The sequence below is a fragment of the Hemiscyllium ocellatum genome, unplaced genomic scaffold, assembly GCF_020745735.1.
Source record: "Hemiscyllium ocellatum isolate sHemOce1 unplaced genomic scaffold, sHemOce1.pat.X.cur. scaffold_1068_pat_ctg1, whole genome shotgun sequence".
Taxonomy (NCBI): Eukaryota; Metazoa; Chordata; class Chondrichthyes; order Orectolobiformes; family Hemiscylliidae; genus Hemiscyllium; species Hemiscyllium ocellatum.
In genome coordinates, this window is record NW_026867663.1 from 71,015 (window position 1) to 86,127 (window position 15,113).

At 44.8% G+C, this 15,113-nt stretch overlaps 1 long non-coding RNA gene across 2 annotated transcripts in view; it reads right to left on the minus strand.

The window, feature by feature from the left end:
• Positions 1-251: 251 nt before the first annotated feature.
• Positions 252-15,113, minus strand: part of LOC132809330 (uncharacterized) — a 53,497-nt gene continuing 38,635 nt past the window's right edge. For both annotated transcript variants that reach the window (XR_009642257.1, XR_009642259.1), the window contains exon 6: positions 252-374. This is a non-coding gene — a long non-coding RNA (uncharacterized LOC132809330). The remainder of the gene's footprint in view (positions 375-15,113) is intronic.

The window sequence follows — 15,113 nt, forward strand, 5'->3', positions numbered from 1 at the left end:
ATGGGGTTTTCTGGCAATCGATTAATGGTCGTCATTAGATTCTTCAATTTTCAAGTTTTTAAAAATTTAATTCAAATTCCCCCATCTGCTGCAGCAGGCTTTGAACGCAGGTCTCCAGAACTTTATCTGGGGCTTTGGATGAACTGTCTAGCGACAATATCACTCGGCCAATACTTCCTCACATTGCTGTCCATCTGCACAGAGTAAACAGCGATCTGGTATATCAGGACTGACATCAGGGCTAGTTAATCACACATACATTTGCTGAATAATTGCAGGAGTTGGATGTTGATGGGCTATTGACATCCATCTATGAACCATGTATTCTGAGGTTTGTTTCTGATCATGATTGGAAACACCATCAGTCTTGTTATCTTTTGGGGATAAAAACAGTTTCAATTAGCTTTCTGTTAAATACCTAGCAATCAAGTCGATCCCATAACTCTCAGGCAGATTACTTTCCTTTGAAGAGCTCCTCATCTCCCCAACCTCCTCCATCCTCAACCCTAAGAGTACAATAATCTCACAGAGTCTCTTTATGACTATGAATAAGACAATTTGATCAGCTGCTTCTTTCTCTACTCCTATGTCAAGTTGGATCTTAATCTCCCCTTGCTGCAGTTGTGATCCTGCATCATTGTACAGTGTTGCTTGTATTTCATGTCTTGGACTGTCAGTGTTTATGATACTGCATGTAGCTTCTTGTACATCGGGTTTACAGTGCAAGAGTTTAGCTCTTGCCTTCCAACAACAGTAGAGTCGTACTCCAACAAAGCTTACAGAATCACGGCCCAGCATATTCTCCAACTTCCCTCCTTCCAACAAACCAGAGGATCAGCCCTGAGAGAATTCAGGAGGGCATGTCAGTAACAGCAGCATGAATACCTGAAAATGAGGTGCTCACCTGATGAAGTTACCAAACAGCATAAGCAGCAAGTGATGGGCAGAGCAAAGCAACCCAGTAAACAACAGAACAGATGTAAGATCTGCAGTCCAACCACAAGCAGTCGTGATTGAAGTCAGAGCACAGCTGGAGTTCTGACGACAGTTCTCTCCAAGATATGAATCAACAAGAATGTCAGACTGGATTAATCTTCATAAAACTGAAGTCCATTTGATATTAATATGTTTACAATCAGTGTTCAATTCGCCAGGTGTAACTAAAAGTAAAGATAATCTTCAAGTGATTGTAACAGTGAAGACACCTGAATACTTCTTCAGCAAATTAAAGCCTGTTGTGTTAGTAATAATTTTAAAGAGATATTAAAAGTAAGGTGACTTGAGTATAATGGAAGAAATTCGTTGCTGGGTATCTGATAATCCTGTTTTAATGTGGAACTTATTTAGGATTAATTAACAAACAAACACATGGTAGGGAATCCCAGTCCCATGGAGTGCACATGTGGGAGAGCAGGATCTCACTAATGGGGTGACAGAGGCAGTTCCCATGTGGGAAAACCAGGATTTTTCTTGTATCAGCAACAACCACAAGAACACGGAGGTGACACTGGAACAGGGTGACCACGGCTAAAGTAGTGCACTCACTCATAGTCCCCACATTCCAGGATTTATGTGATCACACCGGAGAGGGGACAGAGAAAATTGATCAGAATGTTTCTCTGATTGGATAATTTCTGCTCTGAGGAAAGATTGGATAGATTGGAGGTGGTGGTGGTGGGTGGGGTGGGGTGGGGGCTGGATTCCAAGGAAGATGAACTGAGATTTAATTGATGTGATAAAATACTGAGGAATCCAGGTAGAATGGATAGGAAGCAGCTATTCATTAACAGAGCCATCAGGAACTAGAGGTTTTAGATTGAAGATAATTCTCTGAAAAGAAAGTGGAAAGGAGAATTTATTTCCCTCAGAGATGGTGGAGAGCAGGATCTCACTGATCGGGTGACAGAGGCAGTTACCAGCATTACATTTGAATAAAAGTACGTGGATGGAACTGAAATGTTGGAACGTGCAGGGCAATGGACTAAGTTCTGCAGAATGGGATAAATGTGATTTATTTGACATTTCTCCAGAATATTAAACTCCAGTCCAATTTGAGAAGTTAAACATCATTAGACTTGAGCTCCAAATGTCAGAATAAAATTATTAGAAAGTTACAGCACAGATCAAAGCCACTCAGCCCATCCTCCATGTGTTGGCTGTGATAGAATGACTCAGGCTTTACAGCGTTCTGTACTCACCAATGAGAGCAACAATTTCAGACTGTGAACTCTGTCCTCTATGTTGTTATAATCTATTTTCTCAAAGTATTTCTTTGGCAGCTGCATACCTTGTTTCCTTCCCAGCCCTAAATCTATTCCCCTTGGCCTTGAGAGATTAGCATTTCTGCTGTTTAATCTCGCCTGCCTTCCCCTATGTGACAGACTGCCTTTCTGTCCTCGTCTCACACCTACCTACTCACAACTTGTTACATTTCTGATGGTTCCCTGACCACTGTAACTTTCACTCCCCCTCCCCCCCCGGGGACAAATTTTGAATTCTCTTCCTCCAGAGATAATTGGAAATCTTTCTGGCTGCAGTTTCACCCAGATTTTATTTTAGAAACAGAGAATTTGCGTCAGTCAAGTATTTGTGAGTTTCATCCACAATTCCGAGCATTTGGATGTAATTTGTGACCCTCCCACAGATGTGCAGATTTACTTTATTGGCAGTGCTAACATGGCCTGGAGAGTGTAGGTTAGGTGGGTTGGGTTGGCCATGGTAAAAGTGGGGTTACGGGGATAGGGTAGGAGAGCAGGTAATTACCGACTTGATGGGCCGAATAGCCTCTGTCTACACCTGCAGAATTATGTGATTATAAATGGTTGCGATTGCTGTCACATTTTCCTAATGCCCGGTTCGTTCAGCTCAGGCACACATGCTGCCTGCGTGTTTTTGTGGGTTCTCAATCACTCCTTTCCTGCTGTTTTTATATCAATTCCACACTGTATGTGAGGGTGAGAATGAATTTTTAAATATGAATAATCCAACTGAAACTCCTCACAGTTCAGGACCTGTTTCTGCTGCTGGCATCACTCACAAGGGACAGGAAAACAATAAAGGTTTCATTACAAATCTTACAGGAACATAGAGGTTATAATTACAAGAAAAGGCTGAACGGCTCAAAATGTATTTCTCAAGAAAACAGGAGGCTGAGAGACAACCTGGTACAAATAGGATGTTTTGTGTTTGTATTTTCAGAGATTTGAGGTTGAAATAATCAGGTCGGAAGCATGTTTCATTGCCCCAGATCATCAAAGTTGCTATCTAATGTGCATATTTCATTCTATCTGTCTGAGTTAACAACCAGATGGACAGGTCAGTGTCTGAGTATTTTCCCATATCCGTGATTGAATCTGGCTCCCCCACAGCCTCAGGTGTTGCAGCACTCACTGGGTCACGGAGAAATTCTGCCATTACAATGAGAACTGTCTTTGCTGAGATAGTAGGCCAGAAATCAACTCTTTCGGTCATTGGGTCTAGGAGACTGTGTTACTTCTGACCTGGTCCAGCCAACATGTGAATCCAGACCCCAAATAATGGGGTTGACTCTGAACCATCTCCTGGGCAGTTAGAATGGATGACAAATGCTGCCCCAGCAAGTGATGCCGTGATCCCATGAACAAACAAAATAAATCCGATCGCTGTAGTTCGCTGTGAACATGCCGGTGTTATTGGAAGAGGATGAATGGGAAGGTTTATGGGGTAAAGGGAGAAGGATAGCATTCGGTGAGGTGATCCTTTGGAGAGCTGATGAGCTAATCAGCCTCCTTTTGTACAGTAATAATTCTGTGAATAATTAATTCTGAACCCTCTAAGGAAATATCAGAGCAGGATTTGTAAAGAGGTCAGATTGAATGAGCATCTCGGTGAACACAAGTGAGACACAGGTACAGAGAGGTTTTGGGATGGATTAAATTAAATTTTATACATTTGCACAGTCATCAACATTACAGCAGTGAAAAATGGGAGTGATCAAGAGAGTGGAATTAGAGCAGCAAATAAATCTTCAACATTTATGCAGCTAAAGGGGATGCTGGGTAAAGATACCGGAGTTAGTGCTTATTTCATTCCAGACACACCAGCCAGGGAACACATCCTTCCTGTATCTGTCCTATCGAGCTCTTGAAGATTTTTGTTCATTTGAAGTGTTTCATGTTTAGATACTCCAGAGAAGACAGCTTCAAGCTCCTCAATCTCTCCTGCCAGGGCAATGCAATTCAATTCCCTGATGCATGTTACTGGCTGCTTCATGGACTGGAACTGGCAATTGAGACTGAAAGGTTACTGTTTAAAATACCTTCAATGATATTGCCAGACGTGAGTGGTTTTAGGAAAATGACCTTGACTTACGGGCATTGAGTGTCAGAGCACTTCCTGTTGAGGGGCATCCTGTTTAGATACAATCTATTGATAACTATTAGAACTGACGAGCACTGGCTCTGTCAAAGTGGTCAGAGCATTATGGCTGTCATTGAAGCTGGTAACAAACTTCCCATGGGTTAAAAATCGTAAATGATAGAATAGGTACGAGGTCTGATGACACTGTTGGAGTATTGATGTTGTTGTTAATCCCATTAACTCGACAGGAGTTGACTGAACTCATATTGTCTCTTTCTGAATCTCAGAATGTCTCTCTGGGCAATGAGTCTCCACAAACAGCAATGAGCAGGGGTTATCTGTTTTGATTTAAATTGTGATTGTAGCATGGCTGCTTCATAGCACCAGGTACAAGGTTGGAATCCAGCCTTGGACAACAGCTTGTGTGGAGTTCCCACATTGTCCCCAGGATAGTGTGGGTCCACTCCAGGTGCTCTGGTTTCCTCCCACAGTCCAAAGATTTGCTAAATTGTCCACAGTGTCCAGAATTGTTCAGACTCGGTGGATCAGCCATGGGAAATGCAGTGTTACAGGGGTGGAATGCTCCAGATGGGATGCTCTTTGGATAGTTGGTGGGATTTGATGGGCCAATTCTCTCCTTCCACACTGTCGGGATTCCATTCTATGATTGAGGATAAAGGGGATACAACAGGGTGTCCTTGGAGAAGGAGCATGTGGTGTGTATCAATTCTCCCAATGCCTTTAGATAGAGATGGGTACCACAGTGGATACAGTGCTTTATCTCCATCGCTGCCTCCTCACTCTACTTTGATTTGATCCCTTCCCACTTTGTCATTTGTAATGGTTTGTTTTGCCTGTATGGGGCGTTGTTTATAAATATTCAATTGGTTACATGGGTGGTTTACTGCTGGTGATTATATGGGAACCAAAATTGGGTAATGGCGTAATGATAATGTTGATGGTGGGAAGGTTGCTCAGCTGTGTGTGAGATACCACGCCCGGGTCAGAGATGTGGGGAATAAAGAACACTTCACAGCTCACAGAACCAGAAATGAAAAGCAGTTAAATCAAACCAAAGGTTCAGACAGGGAGGGAATATTTCCCTGGAGCTTGAGTAACTGGAAAGTGATGGCGTCTGGGAGTAGACAGGATTTGTTTTGCAGGGCGTTTGAAATTTTAAAAAACTGTTATATTCAGATCGTTTCATTTCTTTTCTTTTAGTTTTATTTATTGTGGAATAAATAGCTACAACATTTTAAAACCAAATTCACAAACCTTGTGTTAAAGACAAATGTTAAATAAAATCCATCAAACCGTCCCTCACTGAAACCGGATGTGGAAGTGCATTCGCCTGGAGAATCCCTGCCCTGCCTACTTCTTCCTCCCCGGGCTCCATGGCTATTTACATACATGAGAGATAGTAGCAGGAGGCCATTCGGCCTTTCAATCCTGCTGCTCTATTCGATGGGAAACAGCTGACGATCCAGCTCAGTCTCCTGTTCCTGCTGTGCTCCAATCCCCTTTCATGACTTTACCTCGAAGAACTATATCTAAGTCCTCCTTTGGTTTCACTGCCTTTTGTACCAGTGACGTTGCTGTGTTACTGTGTGGGTGTAGGCGGGGGTAGTGTGATGGTGCTGCCTCCTGGAGGATGCACTCAGCATCCCTCATCATCCTGCAGTAACAGGAACTGGGTTTCAGCAACTTGAGACAGAAACCATTTCCAGGATATGGGCATCACTGGCTCAGCCAGCATTTATTCCCCATCTCTAGTTACCCTTGAGAAGGTGGTAGTGAGCTGCTGTCTTGAACCATTCACAGTCCATTTGGCGCAGAGAGACCGACAATGCTGTGTGGGAGAGTGTTGCTGGATTTTGGCCAAGTTATTCTCTATCTTTGGTTCTTCAAATGCTGGTTAACTTAATCATGATCTGCACAGGAGTTTGAGATTTCAGTCTGCAAATCTTCACCATCGAGCACCCTGAATAAATAAATATGTACAGGTTAGATATTCAGAGCAGACAATTCTAGCTTTTCTGGAAATCTTTCTTCCCTTTCTTCCCCAAAAGCTGTAACCCTCCAGCCCACTTACTCTCTCCCACCATTCTGACTCTGTTGTCCCTAATGTACCCACCTCCATTCTCATGGAGTTACTGGTAAAGAGAACCATGCCACCACTTCCTGTCCTGGTTAGACTCTGCACCCTTTCTGGGTTTACTCCATTTCCCTTCAGTTGCTGCAAGTCAAAAATATAACAGGAGAATAAATCAAAAGGAAACAGAAAGGGAGGTAGCAGATCCTGGACAGAAGCGGAACCTTCAGTCTGGGAGAATGGGTCAGATCGTTCTTTGTTTCCCATTGGTCGATGCCCAGTGTTATGACAAGTTGGGGATGGAACTTTGACCCCCCCAACCCATCAATACTACAAGCTGATTGGTCCCTCCTCCAGCCAATCACAGTGTCAAATGCTTTCCGCTAATTTCCCCAAAGCACATGCTCCAACATCTGCCCATATTCTGTACATGTGCAGTTCTGGGCTTCCCCGCACACGCGTGGTCCCTGCCTCAGGGATTGTGGGAGTTGTAGCCCCCATGAAGCCACTGGAGACATGTTTCTGGATAGTGAATGAAAGGTGTGGGCTCGAGGGTGTTGTGTATTGGATCCCCATTCAGACACACAGGACATATGGACTCTCACTGGATTTTACTGACACATCTGCTTCCACAACCTGATTTCTGACGTAAGGAACATAGATTGCGGGGTGGGGAGGTAAATAAGGGGTAGCAGATTTTAAGCAGATGTAGCTGAGTTGTTAGCATTGCTGCCACACAGCGTCAGGGACCCGGGTTTTATTTCAGCCAGATGCGACTGTGTGGAATTTACACGTTCTCACCATGTCTGCGTGGGTTTCCTAGTGTGCTCGAGCTTCCTCCCACAGTCCAAAGATGTGTAGGTTAGGTGGATGGCCTATGCTAAATTGCCCACAGTGTCCAAGTATGTGCTCGTTAGGCCATTAACGATGGGAAATGCAGGGTTACAGGGACAGGGTGGGTCTGAATGGGATGCTCATCAAAGGTCGATGGATGAATACCCTGTTTCTGCACTTTAGGGACTCTATTCTACTCTCTTAAAGAAGAATGTACTTATCTCAAGGTGTTGCAAATCTGTGGAATTTCCTATTCAAAATGCGGTGGATGCCAGGACAATGAGCAGATTTAATGAAGAGATACAGATGTTGAATTTACAATGAGATGAAGGGTGAGAGAGAGCAGGTGGGAAAATCCAGCTGAGACCGAGGTGAGCTCAATCATCACCGTATTAAATGGTGGAGCTGGTTCGAAGAGCTGCATTGCCTCTCCTGTGCCCAGTGCTTATCTTCTTACGGTAATAACTGGAAAGCTGAATCCAAAACTCACCACCTTCACCAAAGGAGATTTTGGAAAAAGCAGGATAGTCAGGTGGATTAGCGTTCCAAACTTAGATAGTGAGGAAGCGTGTAGGAGATAATGATTTTGCAATTTTAAACTCAGGGGAGACAGTGATTTATGATTTTAGACTGTGTCGTACATTCACACCGTCCAGAATACTCTGTTGTGAATATCTATCCTGTACTTTAATACAAAGCCAAGGTCTTTGACAATGAAACGCAAAGCACCCAGAAAACATCGCCTCCCCTCGTAATCTGATAAAAGACTTCTGATAAATCTGGTTGAAGTTAGAACACAGCTGGAAAGATGGAAGATTAGATCCAATCCAAGATCCAGTGCTTAAACAAAGGAAACTACAATAGCCAACTCCTGCCTCAACCTAATGTAAACTGGAAGCAAAGACTTTACCTTGGGAACGTTGACCGACAGTGGGGGAGCTTTTCAAAGTGCTCAGCAAAAGTATATATCAGGGAAAAGGAAAGATTGTAGGAAAAGGAGTAATCTGCCATGAGTGGCTCAGGAAATAAGGGACTCTATCAAATTGAAATAGAAGGCATACAAATTGGCAAAGACCACGGAGAAACTAGGAGATTAGAAAAACTTTAAAGATCAACAGAAATCTAGGTGGGATTGGGGGAGAAAAGTGATGAGTCGCTATCCCCAGGGTCAGAATAGCAGTTTACACTGCTAGAGGGGAACCTATTATGTGGGGAACATATGGCCTCTGTAATTGTTGAAGCGTTTAACTGTTACCATAGAGATAATCCTGATCAAGTTACAAATCACAGCACACTCCAAAAGCTTGTACTTCCAAATAAACCTGCTGGACTATAACCTAGTGTTGTGTGATTTATAAGTTTGTCCACCCCACCCCAACACCGGCTCCTCCATATCAGAATCCTGATAGACAGCCCCACTGAAACTGAAGTGCCTTTCAGATACTTGAGAGAGCCACAGTGGGGGAGGGGTGTATGTTTTAACCACAAAGTGCGAAACTGAACTAGACTTTCTAACTGACCGTTGCCATGGAGATAATACTGAGAGACAGTCTCTATTTAAAGTCCCTAACCACAAAGGTATAAGAATGGGAGCTTTACATGGGACAGGCGGGGAGTTACCTGATGCTGCCTGGAGGCGTTCTGCATGTACACTATCCAGGTAACTGCCATGTCTCATCAATAAAGACTCTAAGAAGACCTCTCAGAGTTCTGTACCTAGTTATCCCTATCCAACAGGGTTCAGGAATATGAGGACACAGCAGTCAGTCTTCACAGTGGTGGATACGAAGAACATGCCAATAATTGATAAGGAGGAAGGTGAGGACCAAGAAATAACCATTATCATGAAAGAGTTAGAGCTGGGCAAGCTAATGGAGCTAAAGATAGACATGTCTCCTTGCCCTGATGGAATACATCCCAGGATATCAACAGAGTTAGTGGGAGAAATAGCAGATGCACTTTGAGTCATTGCATCCTGCAGCAGAGACAGGCCCTTTGGCCCAAACTGGCCCATGCCGACCAGAATGTCCATCCACACTAACCACATTTCCCTGCACTTGGCCCACCTGCTTCTGACCCTTTCCTATCCATGTATTTGTCCAAATGTCTTTTACCTGTTGTGAGAGTGTACCCACCTCAACCACTTCCACTGGCAGCTCATTCCATATACATACCACCCTCTGTGTACAACAGGTGCCCCTCAACTTTTCTTTTATTCTTTCCCCTCTAACCTTCAACTGATGCCCTCCAGTCCTTGATTCCCTGGGAAAAAGACTGAATGCATTCACCTTACCCATGCCCCTCATGGTCTTACACACTTCTAGAACAGTACCCACACAGTTTCCTCTGCTCTAAACAAAACAATCCTCGCTTGTCCAACCTCTCCCTATAACTCAGACCCCTGAGCCCTGACAACATCCTTTTTAAATTGTTCTGCACTTTTTACAGTTTAATAACTGAAACCTACACTGCATTCATCATATTTCCAGTGTTTCCCCATGGCGCTGGAACCAACGTGACAACGCCAATGGATTACAGTCCATGGTCGAGAATGAACTCCTTTACAACAATCCCGTTTTCATAGTATTTCCCATGGTGCAGGTATCCTTGTGTCTTTCTGGTTGCATGGTTAATTAAAGACTTGTCCTTCTACCAAGCAAAGCTGTGGCTTAATTGTTCCTGGGAAACATGCCATGATTTTTCAGACTTCTAAAAACAAATGAACTCTTTCTCCACAGTCACCACCCTAACATGGACTTGGCTGTGTCTCAGTAGTTTTTCCAGTCACACTGAGATTTGAAATATTCGCCCACGGACAGAATACTCCCCTTTCCTTCCACATGAAAAGGCCAATGAATATTCAGATTGGCACGGATCAAGTAACTATCAGATCTGAACATGAAGTTCAATTTGAAATTCTCATCCACAAATCCACCCTTTCAGTATCCTACAACTGAGAAAACAACTCACCATATTAATACAGGATGGATCTTTATAAGATAATTATAGTATTAAATTGTAGTTTCATGTTTCCCAAAGTTTTAACTCTCAATCTAACAATTTCTTTCTTCTGTGAACTGAAATCCAAACCAACCTCCTCACTCCTTTCCTCCACACCTGGTTCTCACACAGTCTGTCCTCTCTTTGAATTTAGTTTCCTAGCTCTTGTCTGCAGACTAAGAACCAAACCAATGAGTCTGATTCTGAGTCCACCGGGAGGGGGGGAGTTGTTGGTGAATCCTCTGATGACAACCACCCTGCATACACTGCTTCCTGCACACTCTGGCCAAAACCCGTCTTACTGAAATGAACCAAATTAGAACTCTAATTGCAGGCCCATCCTTGTCACTTTCCACAAAAACCCTGAATCTTCACAAAAAAAAGAGTTCTGATAACTTTCTGCAAAATGCTGCCCCACTGATAGTCTGATCACATCTCAGGGGGGCCGGGAAAGGGGCCATTCCCCTGGGTCCTGCTCCCAGAGGGAGGAAGATGCCAATGACAGATTAATCCGATACACCCAGAGCCTCCTTCCCAGGCACTGACCCGTACTGTGCATACTCCCACAATAGGCCAGCACTGCGCCCATACACTGGTCTCCTCTCCTACAGCACGCGCTCCCGATCATACAGGAGTCCGGGTGATTGACAGCAGCTGCTGCCCAATATATCAGAATCCCTACAGTATGGAAACTGGCCCTTCGGCCAAACAAGTCCATACCGATCCTCCAAACAGTAACTTGCACAGACCCATTCCCCTACCTTATATTTACTCCTGACTAATGTAACTAATATTATGGGCAATTTAAAATGGCCAATTCACCTGTCCTGCACATCTTTGGGATTGTGGGCAGAAACCGGAGCACCCGGAGGAAACCCGCTTAGACACGGGAAGAATGCACAAATTCCAGGTTTGGCTGGAATCAAAACCGGGTACCTGGTGCTGTGAGGCAGCAGTGCTAATCATTGAGCCGTCTCTATGGACAGGAAGGGGCGGAGCTGGAGAACTGGGGTAATGAGATTGTAAACAATGAATGAATGTGGAGGACACTGGGGGATGGACAGGTCAGTGAGGGACAGGAGCAGTGCAGCAGCAGGAGGGGATCCTGGACAAACTGAGCAATGGGAGAGTCTGACAGGACAGAAACTACAGGAAGGTTCTGTTTAGAGGCTGAGGCAGGGACAGCTGGGAGACAGTATGGCCTGGTGGCTTGGGCAGGTTTTCTAATCAGCCTCTTCAAAGATGCTGTTCCTCAAATCTGAGCCCAATCCTCCTGGTCCAGAGGTAAGGACACTGCCACCATTTCCTGGTGGGCAAGGGATACGGGGACCGCCTTTCAAAAAGGAACTCAATTGTGTTGGTGACATTAACAAGACTCAATGCACAGTCACAGACAACATGCTGGCATACTTGAACTTCATCCCGAATATTAACACCTATAACTGGGCAACGCAGACCCCGATGTACAGAGTTAAATCCTGGATATTAATAACAGCTTTGTGCATGGGAAATCATGTCTCATGAATCTGACTCAGTTTTTTTGAAGAAGTAACAAAGAGGATTGCTGAGGTCAGAGCATGGACATGATCTACATGGACTTCAGTGAGGCGTTCGACAAGGTTCCTCACGGGAGACTGGTCAGCAAGGTTAGATCGTATGGAGTACAGAACTGGTCCAAAGGTAGAACGCAGAGGATGCTTTTCAGGCTGGAGGCCTGTGACCAGTGGAGTGTCACAAGGATCGGTGCTGGATCCACTACTTTTCGCCATTTATATCCATGATTTGGATGTGAACATAAGTATTGTAAGTAAGTTTGCGGATGACACCAAAATGGGAGGTGTGGTAGACAGGGAAAAAGATTACCTCAGAGTGCAAGGGGATCTAGATCAGATGGGTGATGGGCTGAGGAGTTCAGTTTAGAAAAATGTGAGGTGCTGCATTTTGGAAAAGCAAACTTTAGCAGGCCTTTACAGTTAATAGTAAGTTCCTGGAGTGCTGCTAAACAAAGAGCCCTTGGGAGTGCAGGTTCATAGTTCCTTGACAGTAGAGTAGCAAGTAAATCGAATAGTGAAGGCGGCGGTTGGCCAGCTTGTCTTTATTGGTCAGAGCATTGAGTATAGGGGTTGGGAGGTCATATTGCGGCTGTACTGGACATTGGAATATTGCAAAAGTTGCCGAATCATCGAATTCTGTTCTCCTTCCTATCATGTTAAAGAACATCCATCTGAAAGAGGTCAGAAAAGAAGTATAGCATGTTGCCAGGGTTGGATAGGCTGTTTTCTCTGGAGCTTCAGAGGCTAGACAGTGATCTAAAAGAGATTTTAAAAATCAGGCCGGGCATGGATAGGGTAAATAGACAAGATATTTTCCCTCCAGTGGGGGAGTACAGAACTAGGGGTTTGGGAGGGAGGGTAGGCAGACAGGGAGTGGGTGGATTGACAGGGGTGGGACAGCAATGGGTAGGGAAAGAGAGGGGGGATAGAGGGGGTGGCACAGAAACAGGTGGGGACAGAAAGTAGGATTAGAGAGGAGGGGAACAGAGGGGAGACGCGGTGGGCGACTGACAGGAGGGGGCAACCGAGGGGGGGGGGGGGAGGGTGCGACCGACAGGGTGGGGGGCGCGACCGACAGGAGAGGGGGGAACGACCGACAGGAGGGGTCAAAACGACAGAGAGGAGGGACAGACCGAGGGGGCGACAGATGGGGGATCAGACCGACAGAGGGGAGGACGACCCATGAGGGGGTGGGGCGACGACAAAGAGGGGGGGAACAGACAGAGCAGGGTGGGGGGAGACGGGGAGGAAGATGGAGTGTTATTTTATAGATCTACAACTCAACCCTGTTTGTGTTTTGTCCTCCCCACCTTAATTCCCTCTGAAGGGCTCAGAACAACTGCATAGTTCCTGGAAAGTTTCAGGGAGATCAGGTGCTGAACATGGAATTTGGGACACTAACATTGAATGGAATGTGCTGGTCAATAAATGGACTCTGGTTCGACTCCACTGTCTGTGTGGTGTTTGCACATTCTCCCTGTGTCTGCGTGGGCTTCCTCTGGGTGCTCTTAATTTCCTCCCACAAATCCAAAGCCATGCAGGTTAGGTGGATTAGCTTTGGGTAATGGTAGGTTACAGAGTTAGGGTGGAATGCTGTTCCGATGGTTGGTATGGTCTCATGGGGCGAAAGGCCTGCTTCCACACTGCAGGGATTCTGTCACTGAGTATAGGGGTTAGGAGGTCACGTTGTGGCTGAGTAGGGCATTGGTCAGGCCAGTGTTAGAATACTGCATTCAATTGTAGTCTCCCTGATTTCAGAAAGATGTAACCAGTATATGACTCAACTTCTTAATGGCAAGTTCTTGGGAAGTATTGACAAACAAACAGACCGTGCAGTGTAGGTTAATAGTTCCTTGAAAGTGTAGTTGAAGGTAGACAGGTCAGTGAAGGTGGTGTGCGGTATGCTAGCTGTTATTGGGCAGTGCATTGAGTACAGGAGCTGGGAGATCATGTTTCGGTTGTACAGTTTATTGGCTTGGCCACTTTTGGAATGCCCGCTGCTTTCAATTCCAGTCTCCCTGCTATAGGAAAGATGTTGGGAAACTTGAAAGAGTTCAGAAAAGATTTACAAGGGTGTTGCCAGATTGGAACATTTGAACCATAGGGAGAGTGTGAATAAGCTGAGGCTATTTCCCTGCAGCACTGGACACGTTAGGTGGCTTTAATCAAACTTTATCAAATTATAAGGATCAATGATAGGGTGACTAGTCATGGTTTCTTTTTTCCCAGGGTAGGGGAATCCAAACGAAAACGTAAATCTTTTTTCCAAGGTGGAAATGACAAATTCTAGAGCCACACATTTAAGAGAGGGAGCAAGTTTAAAGGCTATGAAAACCGGAACAACTGCAGATGTTGTAAACCAGGAAGAGAAACAGAAGCTTCTGGAAACGCTCAGCAGGTCTAGCAGCATCTGGGAAGAGAAATCAGCGATAACGTTTCTGAGGGGGACCAGACCTGAAACTTTAACTGATTTTTCTTCGCAGATGCTGCATGACCTGCTGAGCGTTTCCAACAATATCTGTGCAAGTTTAAAGGGAGTTGTGTCAGACAAGTGTCTTGTGCAGAAGGTGGTCAGTGACTAGAATGTATTCTCTTGGGAGATGGGAAAAGCAGAAACAATCACAGTTTAAGAGGCATTCGGACAGACACATAAGCAGGCATAGGTTATCAGGGATATGGATCATGTTACAGGCAGATGGAATTAGTTTGGGATGGCATTATGATCTGCACAGACACGATGGGCTGATTACTCTGGTGCTGTAACTGTTATGTTTTCCAGGGGTTAGAATGTTTTTTGAAGTAACAAAAATGATTGATGAGGGCAGACTGGTCGACATGATCAACGTGGACTTTAGTAAGGCATTCGGCAAGCTTTCTCATGGAGACTGGTTAGCAAGGTTAGGTCTCATGGAATAAAGCAGAAACCAGCTATCTGAGTAGAGAACTGGCTCAAAGGTAGAAGACAGAGAGTGGTGGTGGAGGGATGCTTTTCAGACAGGAGGCCTGTGGAGTGTCACAAGGATTGGTGCTGTATCTATTATTTTCTGTCATTTATATCAATGATTTGAATGTAAACACAGGAGGTATTAGTAATTTTGCAGATGACGCCAAAACTGGAGGTTTAGCGGACAGCGAAAAAGATGACCAAGGCTGCAATGTTTCCTGCAGGTGTCACCATTTCAGACGCTGCCCGACCTGCTGGGGATCTCCAGCACTTCTTGGGTTTGTTGCAGATTCCCACCATTTTGCTGAAGCACTGGAGACAGAGAGCTGTACAGCTCCAGATTTTGTTGACT